This window comes from Hibiscus syriacus, unplaced genomic scaffold (assembly GCF_006381635.1).
Source record: "Hibiscus syriacus cultivar Baekdansim isolate YM2019G1 unplaced genomic scaffold, ASM638163v2 tig00110548_pilon, whole genome shotgun sequence".
Lineage (NCBI taxonomy): Eukaryota > Viridiplantae > Streptophyta > Magnoliopsida > Malvales > Malvaceae > Hibiscus > Hibiscus syriacus.
Window position 1 is genome coordinate 1,275,103 of NW_024062775.1, and position 13,993 is coordinate 1,289,095.

Genomic DNA, 13,993 nt, shown 5'->3' on the forward strand with positions numbered 1-13,993 from the left:
AGTGATAGTAAGGTCGTTGTGGATTGGATAAAGGGGGTTGAATTATGTCCTGTTGTATATGCCTTCTTGATTAAAGATATTGTTCATAGGCTTAAGGCCTTTGAAGGTGTTGTTAGATGGGTTAATAGGACAGCCAATTTAGAGGCTGATGCCTTAGCTAAAGAAGGCATAGGCTGTGTTAGTTAAGTTGTTGATGGTTGTTTAGAGTTGTTTCTTCTTTTTCTGTGTTTTGTTAGGGGGTTACTATTGTTGTTTTCGCTGTTTATGTGTTTTTAGTTTGGATGTTTTATGGGTGTTTTCAGCTTATTTGGTTCTGTTGGGGTGTTTTCTTGGTTGTATTTTGTGTGGATTTTATGTAATTTTCTGTTTCAATAAAATCCTAAGGCACTCTTTTCCTCCTTCCGTTGATTAAGAAGCTTCCCTACAAGCTTCATTAATCAAGAAGGGGGTTTTTAATGAGGCCTGAAATTCTTATCCAAAAAAAAAAAAAAAGTGTAGGTGAAGGATAGGCATAATGGAAATCTGCTACTGGATGAAAAGGGTCACATAATACATATAGATTTTGGCTTCATGCTCTCCAATTCACCTGGTGGTGTAAATTTTGAGAGTGCGCCATTCAAATTAACCCGTGAACTTCTTGAGGTAAGTCTGCTGAACATGAGATTCAATCTTATAGCTCATTTTTTGTCGGTCCAACACTGTTCTATCAGTTACTTCGGGTTTCCTCTTAATGCTAAATCGTTGGGTGTGCTAGGTCATGGATTCTGATGCTGAGGGAGTTCCAAGTGAATTTTTTGACTACTTTAAGGTATTAAAGCCCTTTCTTTCTCTTTTTAAGACCTGTGTGGTTTGTTCACTCTTTTACTAAGTTTGTGATGGGCCTCATGCACACTGACATATAGCAAATTAGAAGTTGTTGGAAGATGCTTGCTTACTGAGAATAAATGTTTTGAAAACATGAAGTGAATGATAAAGACAACCTATACTTACTAGAAGACCAATATGTCAAACTGTATGTGATTATATAATCTTTCTTATTTCATCGATCTTAAACCAAGTTGGTGTGTACGAACTGAAACTCCAGCTTTTAATTGGTAAATATTATTCTTATGCTAAATTGATGCTGATATCTTTACCCCTTAAATTCAGGTATTATGCATCCAAGGTTTCCTAACCTGCCGTAAGCATGCAGAGCGCATAATTCTTCTTGTTGAAATGTTGCAGGTAACATGCCATAGTTTATTGCTGGTGATACTATATATTTTTTTTACATAATCACAACATGATAAGACCTGATTCTGGTAGTTCTCTTACTGATCTTTGAAAGTTTTCCAAAGTGTCCCCTGGTTATCTTGTTTACGCTTGTTACCAATGTTCTTGAAACAACTACTTATAAATCATGATAATTAGAGAATGGAGTCGGGAGTTGGGACAGCCTATATTTCTTCAAGGCTGTCAGTCACTTATAGTCACTGAACCCGGTTGTCTCGCTGACTAACACACAATATGTTGTTAGGAAAAAGAAAAAGTTTGAGCTGTCTAGAAAGATATATCCGTAATATCTAAGGCCGGAGAAAGAACATATATACTGAACATATTTTCATTGTTTGTATTAGGATTCTGGTTACCCATGCTTCAAAGGTGGTTCTCGAGCAATACAGAACTTAAGAAAACGGTTCCACTTAAGTCTGACAAAAGAGGTCTGTTTGTTTTAAGCTTTTTATCCATTTTTAATACTGCCTTGCATTTAATCTTGATAATGGTTACCTGTTGGTTTCTTGCAGCAATGTTTCATTGGTGCTTTCCCTGATCAGCAGAAGTTTAGATGCATGGCGGACACGGCAGTATGATTATTATCAAAGGGTTTTGAATGGCATATTGTGAATTCAGATTTCGTTTGGTTCCCCATTCTTATATGCTTGCTGAAATCAGACTAGTGAAGATTTTCATACAAAAACGATACTCATGTTATACAAGGATGGTTCGCTATGCATCGACTTCAAAGTTTTTCTACAAGATAAAAAAATGGTTATGAAGGGAGAAGGATGGTTCATACCAGTTTGTGGCCTGTCTCATCTCGGTTTGAGGAATTTGTAACTGTATCGGCCTATATAAACATAGGAAGTCTAGCAGGCAAACTCTTCCATAGCGGAGCTCTCTTCGATTCTTATGGCTCTTGGTGATCAAATGACTGAGTTTCTACTAGAATGTGTCTACCCTTCTTCGGACACCGCATACTGTACAGAGTGATTTGAACATGGACAAAAAAAATAAAGTTAAGAGATGGCTCTGAAATGAGGTCTTTAGAGGTTCAAACCGCAGTTGCATCAATCAAAACTTGCACCAGTTTGCCATGGATAATGAGTTTGTACATGCGACATTCTGATGCATTTTCACAGACAAATGATGGATGGCTATAAGTAAAGTTTGTGGTTTCATGGTGACTTTACCGGGTGTAAGTTTCTCAACAAGAAAAGGATGCTTGATTGTATCATAATGACATTATTATTCTTCGGTGCCAGGTTTGTTCATTAGAAACTCATAGCAGGTTGGTTTGCTTTCGAGGTTTGGGTTTCTACTTTTGATTTTTGGATAATGTTTCTTTCAAGTAAAAAATATTATAAAATATGGTACTGTTATTTGAGTTAATGAAAAGCTAAGGTGTTAAAAGTTTATTTCAGTGGAAGGAATATATATTTTAGTACAATGCTGTTAATTCTTTTGTTTTTTTCCTGTTAAAAATGTAATTTGTCATAAAATTGTTGTTTAAATACTATTTTAAAAATAAATCGGAGTTTAATCAATCTTTGCAGGCCGACTGTGCCAAGGATTGGATGTTTGAACTTTACTAGATTGCTGGAGCTTTATCTAACTGTAATTGGTTACTATTTCAATGATTTTTTAACAAGTATTTTATTTTTTATTGGCCAAAAAGAAAATGATTTTCTATTCGCAATTGTGGAAAATTTACCAAAATTTTAGGTTTTTTTGGGGTTTGAGAATTTTATAATCACGAAAAAGATGAGAGCTTCACTAATATTTTTTTTGTACTCCAATATTTTGTGATTACTCAAATTTTATGTTTTTGTAATATTCAATTTAAAAAAGTATATTTGATACCGTATAAAATTTAATTTTTTTGTGAACAGAGCTATCTTGGTGTTGATTCCTAAGGTAGAGAGGATCCACAGTTTATGACAGGGGTGTTAAAATCCGGGTACCCGGGTCTTCAAGTAATTGATTGGTTTGTTTGTGCCCGACTCAAATATTGCGGATACCCAGATTTCGAGTAATCGGCTACCCCTTTTTTTCATTATTAAATTATTAATTTAAAGAAAAAATATACACAAATTTAATTGTGTACACGGGTTATCGGGTACCCAAAAAAACATACACAAATTATTAGTTTTAGGGATTCTAATCAATGTTTTTTTTTAATTTTATTAGTTTAACTTCATATATAAAATTATTAAGTACTAATAATTAAGTATGTACTAATATTTTATTTATAAAAAATATAACCGTGTAATTGGGTACAGAAAAAAAATTATAATTTTGTGACCCGGATCCTATCAGGGAAATGTCGGGGCGGGTACCTGACCCAGAACTTGAATTTTTTTTTTAAAAAGTATCCTTTTTTTATCGGGTCGACGAGATGGGCCATCTGGGTTGGGTAGTTTTAAACACTCCTAGTTTATGAAACAATTGTAACCCATTAGTCTTCGCACGGGGATGCATACAATTGTGTCTATATTGGTGAAAGGTGTTGCGACCGTCTTTCGGTTGGGCTCGGAATTGGGCTACGACTTGGAAAATTAGGTTAGAGTCGCCACCGACCACTTTAAAAACGAATTTAGGTGGGTCGGGCACCATCTTACCTGATCTACATTTTACCAGAAATGTGTCGGATTCGGGAGTCGGTTACGGCAAGGAAGGATTAGCACCCTTGACCGTCCTTTTGGTACCAATTAGTTTGTCGGTTGTCTTTATTTGTGAAAATTAAAATTTTAAATTGAAATTTAAAAATTCGGTTCGAATTGTTTACCTTTGATCGATTGGAATTTCTCTAAGAAAAAGGTGGTCAAAAATGTTAGATAAAAAGGCAAATAAATATTAAAAAATAAAAATGTTAGTATAATAAAAATAAGAAATAAATAAATTTAGTGAAAAGACAAGGAAAAAGGAAAAATAAAAAATAAAAACAAAATAAAATGAAAAAAATACGGAATAAAATGAAAAGGAAAAATAGTAAGGGGTTAAATTCTAAAAAAATGATAAAGATAAAGGATTAGCTGGTAATTAAACATAATATTAAATGCACAAGATTAGTGACTAAAATGAATCATGCGTAAAATTGGAGTTCAAAATTAAAATAATGAAAATTACCATCAGGGATTAAAATGAAAACAATACGAGTTACAGGGACTGATTACAAAGTTTACCCGTGCGTGAAAATGCATAGTAGATCTTTAAGCAAAACGGCGCCGTTTTATGTGCATTATATATAGGGTATTTTAGGCCAAAAAAGGCCACTCACCCCCCATTTCTCACTTCTCGTTCTCTCTCTAAGAGGGAGAGACTGAGCCACAGCCTCACCATTTTAGGCCAAAAAAGGCCACTCACCCCCCATTTCTCACTTCTCGTTCTCTCTCTAAGAGGGAGAGACTGATATCTCTCTGCCTTCTCTCTAGCAGCCTCCACCGGAGGAAGGGATCGGCCACCGACCGCCACTTCGACCGTCGCCTCCGGCGGTCGAAAAATACCAAAACTTCACCAAATGTTCGTCTCTACCCCATAAACAATAATCCGAAGCCTGATTCCCCTAAAAGTACCTCAAACAACGCAGATATGAAGAAAACCGTTCGATTTTCTCGCTTTCCCCGACGTGGCTCTCTGACTCTTCGAGGACTTCTCCGAGTGGTTTTCCTTTTTGCGTTTATGTTGCTTCCTTATTTGTGTTTGACTGTTGTTTTTCTCGTTTGTGTTTTCCTTGGCATCGTTTGTTGTGTTTGGAATATTTGTTGGGTATTTTGCTTATTGTTGATGCGTGTTGTGGGTACCGTTGTGTAATCTGTCTCGACATATGATGTTTTCGTGATGGTTGCCTTATTATGTTTGTGGGCTCTTGGCTCTCGATGATACTCAGTTCTTTCAGTTTACTATGATGTGGCTTTCGATAATCTCTGTTTGGTTCTCTGTCAATCCTCCCCCTTTTGGCAATGGCTTGGTGGGGTATTTATACCTCCACTGGTGGCCTGTTGGTTCTGAAATAGGGGCGCTCGTGGTCGTTGTGACCGGCTACCCCGGGATGGGTCAGTCCCGGGGATCTCGGTCGGAAATCTCGCGCCGTTTGTGACTTGACCCTTGACCTCCTCTGTGAGACGCCGTTAACATGCATTGTCTAGGGTTTCCAAACCCTAGACCTTATCTTATTGTTGGGCTGGTTCATGCCCGCTTAGCCAATATTGAACCCTGGACTTGGACATATTGGACCTAAAACAAAAAATAAAATAAGTAATAATAATAAATAAATAATAATATAAAAAAGTGTTTCTTTTAAAAAATTATATAATATAAATTTTTGAAAATGCTTTTAAAAAACTACATATTATATAAAAAATTTTCGAAAATGATTTTAAAAAAACTATATAATTTTCAAAAAATATTTTTTAAAAAACTATATAATTTTCAAAAATGTTTTCAAAAACTATATATTATATAAGTTTTAAAAAAGGTTTTCAAAAACTATATATTATATAAGTTTTCAAAATGTATTTTTTCTAAAATGTTTTAAAAACCATATATTAGATAGTTTTTAAAAGTGTTTTTAGAAACTATATATTATATACGTATTTTCAAAAACCATTTGCAAACTATATAATATATATACGTATAAAACCAAATAAAATATGGACGAAAATGAGTGCCTACAGCTGCCCCTCTTTGTCCTTTTTTGTGGAACGAAAAATAGGACAAAGATAAAAAGACACAAATTTTCGTTCGGTGGTGTTGAAGAATAACTCCCTGCCGAATTGAGTTACGAATGACTCCTCCGTCGCGAAGTCGAGTATATCTTGAAATGATCTGGGACTGAAGTCGTAGTTCGAAATGATCTGGGACTGTAGCCTTGGGTCGAAAATTCGACTGGAAAATAATTCTTTGACTCCACCATGTGGTTGATAGGCCTTCAAGCTGAATAAAACCAAACTCGGAAGGTCTTGCGATGACATATAGCTTTTCCTGACTTAAGCCTCGATTGCAGCCAGACAATAGTGTGATTGAGGTGTCATCGAGCTGAATAGAATTGAACTCGATAATTTTATTGACAGATAGCCCTTCTTGCCTTAAGCTATGCTGTAAATGATGTGCCCTAGAGCTGAGCATAGTCGAACTCGAAGGTCTTTGTGCTTCAATAGAAACATTTTCAAAGGTTTTTTTGTGTTTCAAGAGAAACGATTTCAAAGATTTTTTTGTGTTTCAAGAGAAACTGTCTCCAGGGAGGCAAAATTTTGTTTCAAGAGAAACATATTCAGAGATTGGTGTTTCAAGAGAAACCGTCTCAAGAGATGCAAAACTTTGTTTCAAGGGAAACTGTCTCAAGAGAGACAAAATTTGTTTCAATGGAAACTGTCTCAAGAGAGACAAAACTTTGTTTTGAGTACATTAGTCTCAAGTGAGACGACCCCTTGTTTCGAGAGAAACGATCTCAAAGGCGATCGATAATCTTCTTGTTCCTGAAGATGAATATTGATGGTAGGTACGATTCCCTTCATCGTGAAGTTGAAACCGTGGATGACCAATTCGTTGTGAAGTTGAGCCTTGAATTGGATATTCTTCGTCGTGAAGTTGAAATCCAATCTAAAGATGAATGCTGCTTGTGTGTACAATTCCCTTCGTCGTGAAGTTGAAATTGTAGATGGCCCCTCCGTCGTGGAGTTGAGCCTTGAATTGGATATCCTTTGTCGTAAAGTTGAAATCCAATAAAAGTTGTGTTGTTTCGAGTCCAATATCCTTCATCGTGAAGTTGAAATTGGATCTGAAATTGGAAAGTTTATTGAGAGGCACTCATTCTTTGAGTTGGATATCCTTCGTCATGAAGCTGAAATCTAAATCTGGAGATGGATATTGCTTGTGTGCACGATTCCCTTCGTCGTGAAGTTGAAACCGTGGATGGCCCCTCCGTCGTAGAGTTGAGCCTTGAATTAGATATCCTTCGTCGTGAAGTTGAAATCCAATTAAAGTTGTGCTGTTTCGAGTCCAATATCCTTCGCCATGAGGTTGAAATTGGATCTGAAACTGGAAAGTTTATTGACAGACACTCATTCTTTGAGTTTGATATACTTCGTCATGAAGTTGAAATCCAAATTTGGAGATGGATGTTTCTTGTGTGCACGATTCCCTTCGTCATGAAGTTGAAACCGTAGATGGTCCCTCTTTCGTAGAGTTGAGCCTTGAATTGGATATCCTTCGTCGTGAAGTTGAAATCCAAGTAAGTTGTATTGTTTCGAGTCCAATATCCTCCGCCGTGAAGTTGAAATTGGATCTGAAACTGGGAAGCCCCTTCGTCGTGAAGTTGAGCTTCAAATGGTACGATATCCTCCGTCGTGGAGTTGAAATCGTGGATGTGTGGGTACGATATCCTCCGTCGTGGAGTTGGAATCGTAGATGGCCCCTTCGTCGTGAAGTTGAGCCTTGACTTGAATATCCTTCGTCGTGAAGTTCAAATCCAAGTATGGATTGTTTCAAGCCCAGTACCAACATCAATTTTCCGAATGTGCTTTCAAATCGAGTATCTTTCATCTTGAAGTTGAAATTTGACTCTAAAAGCTGTAAAAAAATTATATGTGCTGAAATAATAAATGTGATACTCTTAAGTATGTCTAATATGCATGCAACATGAATGAGTTATGTCTTTGCTCTTGGATTGGAGTCCCATGTTTTATCTGCCAATCTGGTCCTTGGAATCGATTGTGCCCCATTTGCTTCTCAGGCTTTGGCTTTACAGACATTTCATGTCTGAGATTGTTCTGTTCGAAAATGTTTTTTATCCTTTCTCTTATCTTAGAAGGGGAAAAAGATATGAAAATGTAAGAATTCTGTAAAATATTATCTTTTAACCCGGGCTCGCAATCGAATCAAATCATAAACATGAGTTCAAAGAATATCAAAGGAATCAATAGCTCTTTTAATGCTTTCAGAGTTACATCTCTTTGACAAATGTTCAAATGGATAAGTTGGCTTTAGGTTGGCCTCATTTCTAAGGTTTCGGTAACCCAAAATGTCATTTTTTTGAAATATGAGCAACATGCTTTTTTGGTTTGGCATTTTAATTGGGTGCGGAAAAAATGACGCAACTAACATGTTCAATTACTAGACCTTTTATTTCGGTCCTCTGAAATCTTCCATTTGTTCAAGTTTTGTAAGCACCTCTAACAAAGGTAGTGCAGAAATATCGGTCTAAAAATGAAATTCTTGAGTGCTCGTGTGAATTTGACTATAACAGGTGTTCCTTAACTACCTTAGTCTATCATTACCGAAAATTTCTTGCTTAGATAAATTTGATTTAACTTATCGTTATCTAGCTAGTTGAATCCATAAAGTCGGGGCGTTTAACCAATTGCTTTAGAGGGACAACTTAATATTATATAATCACTTTTATCAAGTTAACTGAAGGGTTCATCTCATCACAGAGTCTTCGGCCTGACAAAAGCAGTGGAGCAAACATCAAATTGCCAAGTGTTATAGCAATGTTATGGTTTGAATCTAATCTATTCATAAAGCCAGGGCTTTTAAGTTTCCTCTGTAACCAATTGCCTTAGTGGAATAGCTCAGCTTTACGAATTTAATTTCTTAAGATTGTCAAGAAGAACTTGTTATAGTCTAGGTGTTTTTGAAAGTCAATGAATCTCATCTTTAGAGTTCAATTTCCAAACAACTGACTTAAATTAGATTCACCTACTTGACTATTCCATCTATGAAGATCATTATCATCACTGAACATCTTAAAAAACCATAGTAATGTCATATACAAAAGGATGCCTCATGTTGTCCGCATCATATGAAAGGAAAAAGTTATATTGGTTAATTGCAAGAGCAAGGCATGGTGTTTGAGGGTATATTCTGGGTAAGGTCAAAGTCCATGCTTTAAATCATGTTAATTTGTCAAAGATCTATAACTTTGAACCATTTACAGAGTTTCTTAATTCAGATGATATTCAAAGAATTGCAAGTTTGCAAATGTGATTCATTGTTTAACATCTTTAAAGTAACATAAATTTATTTAAAAGTCCTTACAAAACTTGAGAAAAAATGAAAAAACAAATTCAAACAGAATACCTCAAATGATGAAATGATATTCCTCACTTGGATGCCCCCAAGTTGTTAAAGTCGATCCAGTTTTGGTTACGCATCTTCTGTACGATTCTCTTGAATACGTAAGAGTTCTCAATTGTGTGCCCTGGGACACCGCCATGATATTCACAATGAGCATTCTTGTCATACTACCTGGGGTATGGGGGCTTCATGGGTTTCACCGGGTAAGGTGACACTACGTGGGTGTCACAAGTTTCTTGTAAAGTTCCTTGTAAGTCCTGGGAATAGAATCGAAATGTTCTCATTTTTTATGAGACATGTGAATGTAATAAAAAAGAGAAAAATAATGTGAAATATGTAGGAATGCATGATGCATGCAATGTTCGAGGCATTGATCCAAAAAATGTATCTGTTATTATAAATAATCCTCGTTGGGGACAAAAGTGTTTTATCTTTTAAGAGACAAAAATATTCTGACAGCTTCTGACATATTGACTAGTCTTCTGCCTTCGTATGTTATCGTTTGAATAACTTGTCGAACCGCTCTAGCTTCTCTGGATGAACCGTGCAAATGTTGAGTTGCTTTTTGTACTGGCTCAAGAAGTCTCGAATGATTGCATCTCTGTCATTTATCTTTTGTTGAACCTATTCCCAACGAATACGTTATTGGAGCCCTCAATTGATAGGAACTATGTGAAGTTCATTTGCCTGTTTCTTGAATTCGTCAGCAATGGTCTCCAATTTCAGCTATCGTTTTTCCATTGTTGTCTTTGAAGGGACTCCCAAGATCAGTAACCTTCATCTTGCCCCTGCAACCTCTGCCAGTCAGTTCTTCAAAGATAGACTTTCATTGTGCTTGATATAGACCCGGTTCATTCTGAGCCCTTTATAATGCAACAGAGTGATATACTCTTCAATTATGGGTACCACATATTCTGGATTGAATTTGACACATAGTCGCCTAGTAGACTGTCCTCTGCATTTTCATCTCTTGTATTACAACCCCTTTTTCTATTAATGCAGATTATTCATGTTTAACAAACACGTTTTTGGTGGATCAATACCTCTTTTAAATGATGCGAATGATGAAAACAAAATAAAAAAGAACAAAAAATAAAAGAGTTAGTGAGGTAAATCAAAACAATAATAAAAATGAAAGATCCTATCCCACATGATATCTACCCCACATGCTTTAATTCCTACCCGGACATGATCTCTATCCTGCATGCTAATTTCAAACAAATCCTAACCGCATATTTGTCTAGTTTGCATGTTTTGAACAAAAAGTAAAGTAGGAAACAAAGCAACCTAGGGTTTAGAATGAGGATTTGGGGTGGGCTCTAATTCCCTGTACTCTCCCGGTTTAGGTTCTAAAAAGGGTACCCGAGTTCTCCTTGCCGGTGCCCCATTGGGCTTGCCAAACCCTTAGTCCTAAACCCATCACAGGCTTGTGTGGACTAAGTTAAACTCGGGAGGATACATTCCCTTATGCATATACAGAGAGTAAATTCACACGAAGGCATAAGGTATATGAATCCCGAAGGTTACTTGCTAGGCCTATACGGTGAATAAATTCACACAAAGGCGTCGCTTTCACCCCTACTTAAAACAGGTTCGGAGCTTGGGTATAGAGCCAAAGATGAAAGTTTTCAAATATGAAATCATTGAAATAAAACATTAGTACAACTATTTATTTGAAAAATAATCAAAGGTAAATAATTGGAATCGAATAAATAAATTAAAATTAAAATTTACCATTTTCACTTAAAAAGACAACCGAAAATTAATTTTGGTCTGACTCACTTACCGGTCCCCAGTGGAGTCGCCAAACTGTCGCGGCCGTCTTTCGGTTGGGCCCGGAATTAGGCTACGACTTGGAAAATTGGGTTAGAGTCGCCACCGACCACTTTAAAAACAAATTTAGGTGGGTCGGACACCATCTTACCTGATCTGCGTTTTACCAGAAATGTGTCGGATTTGGGAGTCTAAAAAAGTCGTAAAAAATGTTAGATAAAGAGGCAAATAAATATTAAAAAATAAAAATGTTAGTATAATAAAAATAAGAAATAAATAAATTTAGTGAAAAGACAAGGAAAAATAATAATAAAAACAAATGGAAAATAAAAAATAAAAATAAAATGAGATGAGATGAGATGAAAACAAATACGGAATAAAATGAAAAGGAAAAATAGCAAGGGGTTAAATTCTAAAAAAATGATAAATATAAAGGATTAGCTGGTAATTAAACATAATATTAAATGCACAAGATTAGTGACTAAAATGAATCATGCGTAAAATTGGAGTTCAAAATTAAAATAATGTAAATTACCATCAGTGATTAAAATGAAAACAATACGAGTTACAGGGACTTATTACATAGTTTACCCGTGCGTGAAAATGCGCAGTAGATCCTCGAGTAAAACGGCACCGTTTTATGTGGATTATATATAGGGTATTTTAGGCCAAAAAAGGTCACTCACCTCCCATTTCTCACTTCTCGTTCTCTTTCTAAGAGGGAGAGATTGATATCTCTCTGCCCTCTCTCTAGCAGCCTCCATCGGAGGGAGGGATCGGCCATCGTGCTGTCGCCATCAATCGTCGCTCCGACCGTCGCCTCTGGCGGTCGGAAAATACCGAAACTTCACCAAATGTTCATCTATACCCCGTAAACAATAATCTGAAGCCTGATTCCCCTAAAAGTACCCCAAACAACGCAGATCTGAAGAAAACCATTCGATTTTCTCACATTTCCCGACGTGGCTCTCCGACTCTTCGAGGACTTCTCCGAGTGGTTTTCCTTTTTTTCATTTATGTTGCTGCCTTATTTGTGTTCGCATGTTGTTTTTCTCGTTTGTGTTTTCCTTGGCAGCGTTTGTTATGTTTGGAATATTTGTTGGGTATTTTACTTACTGTTAATGCGTGTTGTGGGTACCGTTGTGTAATCTGTCTCGACAGATAATTTTTTCGTGATGGTTGCCTTACTGTGTTTGTGGGCTCTTGGCTCTCGATGATACTCTGTTCTTTCGGTTTACTATAATGTGGCTTTCGATGTTCTCTGTTTGGTTCTCTGTCAATCCTCCCCCCCCCCTTTGGCAATGGCTTGGTGGGGTATTTATTCCTCCACTGGTGGCCTGTTGGTTCTGAAATAGGGGCGCTCGTGGTCGTTGTGACCGGCTACCTCGGGATGGGTCAGTCCCGAGGATCTCGATCGGAAATCTCGTGCCATTTGTAACTTGACCTCCTCTGCGCGGCGCCATTAACATGCATTGTCTAGGGTTTCCAAACCCTGGACCTTATCTTGTTATTGGGTTGGTTCAGGCCCGCTTAGCTAATATTGAATCTTGGACTTGGACAGATTGGACCTGAAACAAAAAATAAAATAAAAATAAATAATAATAATAAATAAATAATAATATAAAAAAGTGTTTATTTAAAAAAAATTATATAATATAAATTTTTGAAAATATTTTTTTTAAAAACTACATATTATATAAAAAAATTAGAAAATGTTTTTAAAAAACTATATAATTTTTAAAAAAATGTTTTTTTAAAAACTATATAATTTAGAAATTTTTAAAAAAAATTATATATTATATAAATTTTCAAAAATATTTTCAAAAACTATATATTATATAAGTTTTCAAAAATGTTTTCAAAAACTATATATTATATAAGTTTTCAAAATGTATTTTTTTTAAATGTTTTAAAAACCATATATTAGATAGTTTTTAAAAGTGTTTTTAGAAACTATATATTATATATGTATTTTCAAAAATCATTTTAAAACTATATAATATATATACGTATAAAACAAAATAAAAATATGAATGAAAATATGAATGAAAATGAGTGTTTACAAAAAGTTAAAGTATCGTATATTCTTTTGCATCAGTGAGAATCAAGCGACTTTTATTCCTGATTGTCAAATATCAGATAATATTTTAGTGGCTCATGAGTTACTTTATTACTTGAACACGTCCAAAAATGGTCCAAATAAGGGAGCTGCCCTTAAACCCGATATGAAGAAAGCATATAATTGGGTTGAGTGAACTTTCTTACGCACGGTTATGCTCAAGCTTGGTTTCGCCATTGCCTGGGTGGATTTGATTATGCATTGTGTCCAATCTATCAGTTTTACGGTTCGAGTTAATGGCTCGCTAACTCAAAATTCCACCCGAGTCGGGGCCTTCGACAGGGTGATCCTTTATCACCCTTTTCTTATTTCTGTTTTGTACTCAGAGACTTTCTGCGCTATTGATGGTTGAGCAACGTAAAGGAAAACTTAAGGGGATTCGTGCCAGTCAATCTGGACCACGAGTTAGCCATCTATTATTTGCAAATGTTAATATTATTTTCTTAAAGAATTCCTCGATCGAAGCTCAATGTGTTAAGGGTATTCTTCAAACCTATGAGCGCTCTTCAGGGCAAATGGTTAATTTAGATAAATCTGTTATATACTTCAGTCCTTTGACTACTCGGCTTGATAGATGAAATTTAGTTTCCATATTGCGGGTGCCGGAGGTCGATGATCCTGGCCACTACCTTGGCATGCCACTGGTAACTGGTAAAAACAAAACAAATGCTTTTGGTTTTCTCAGGGACAAAGTTGCTACACTAGTAATGGGGTGGACTAAAAACCTTATTTCGTTTAGTGGACGTGAGATCACTAAGGCGGTAGCCC

General features: G+C 35.9%; 1 pseudogene; it reads left to right on the top strand.

Annotated features, from left to right (window-relative positions):
* LOC120131080 overlaps nt 1-2,117 on the top strand; it is a 31,679-nt pseudogene extending 29,562 nt beyond the window's left edge.
* The last annotated feature ends 11,876 nt before the right edge of the window (nt 2,118-13,993 follow it).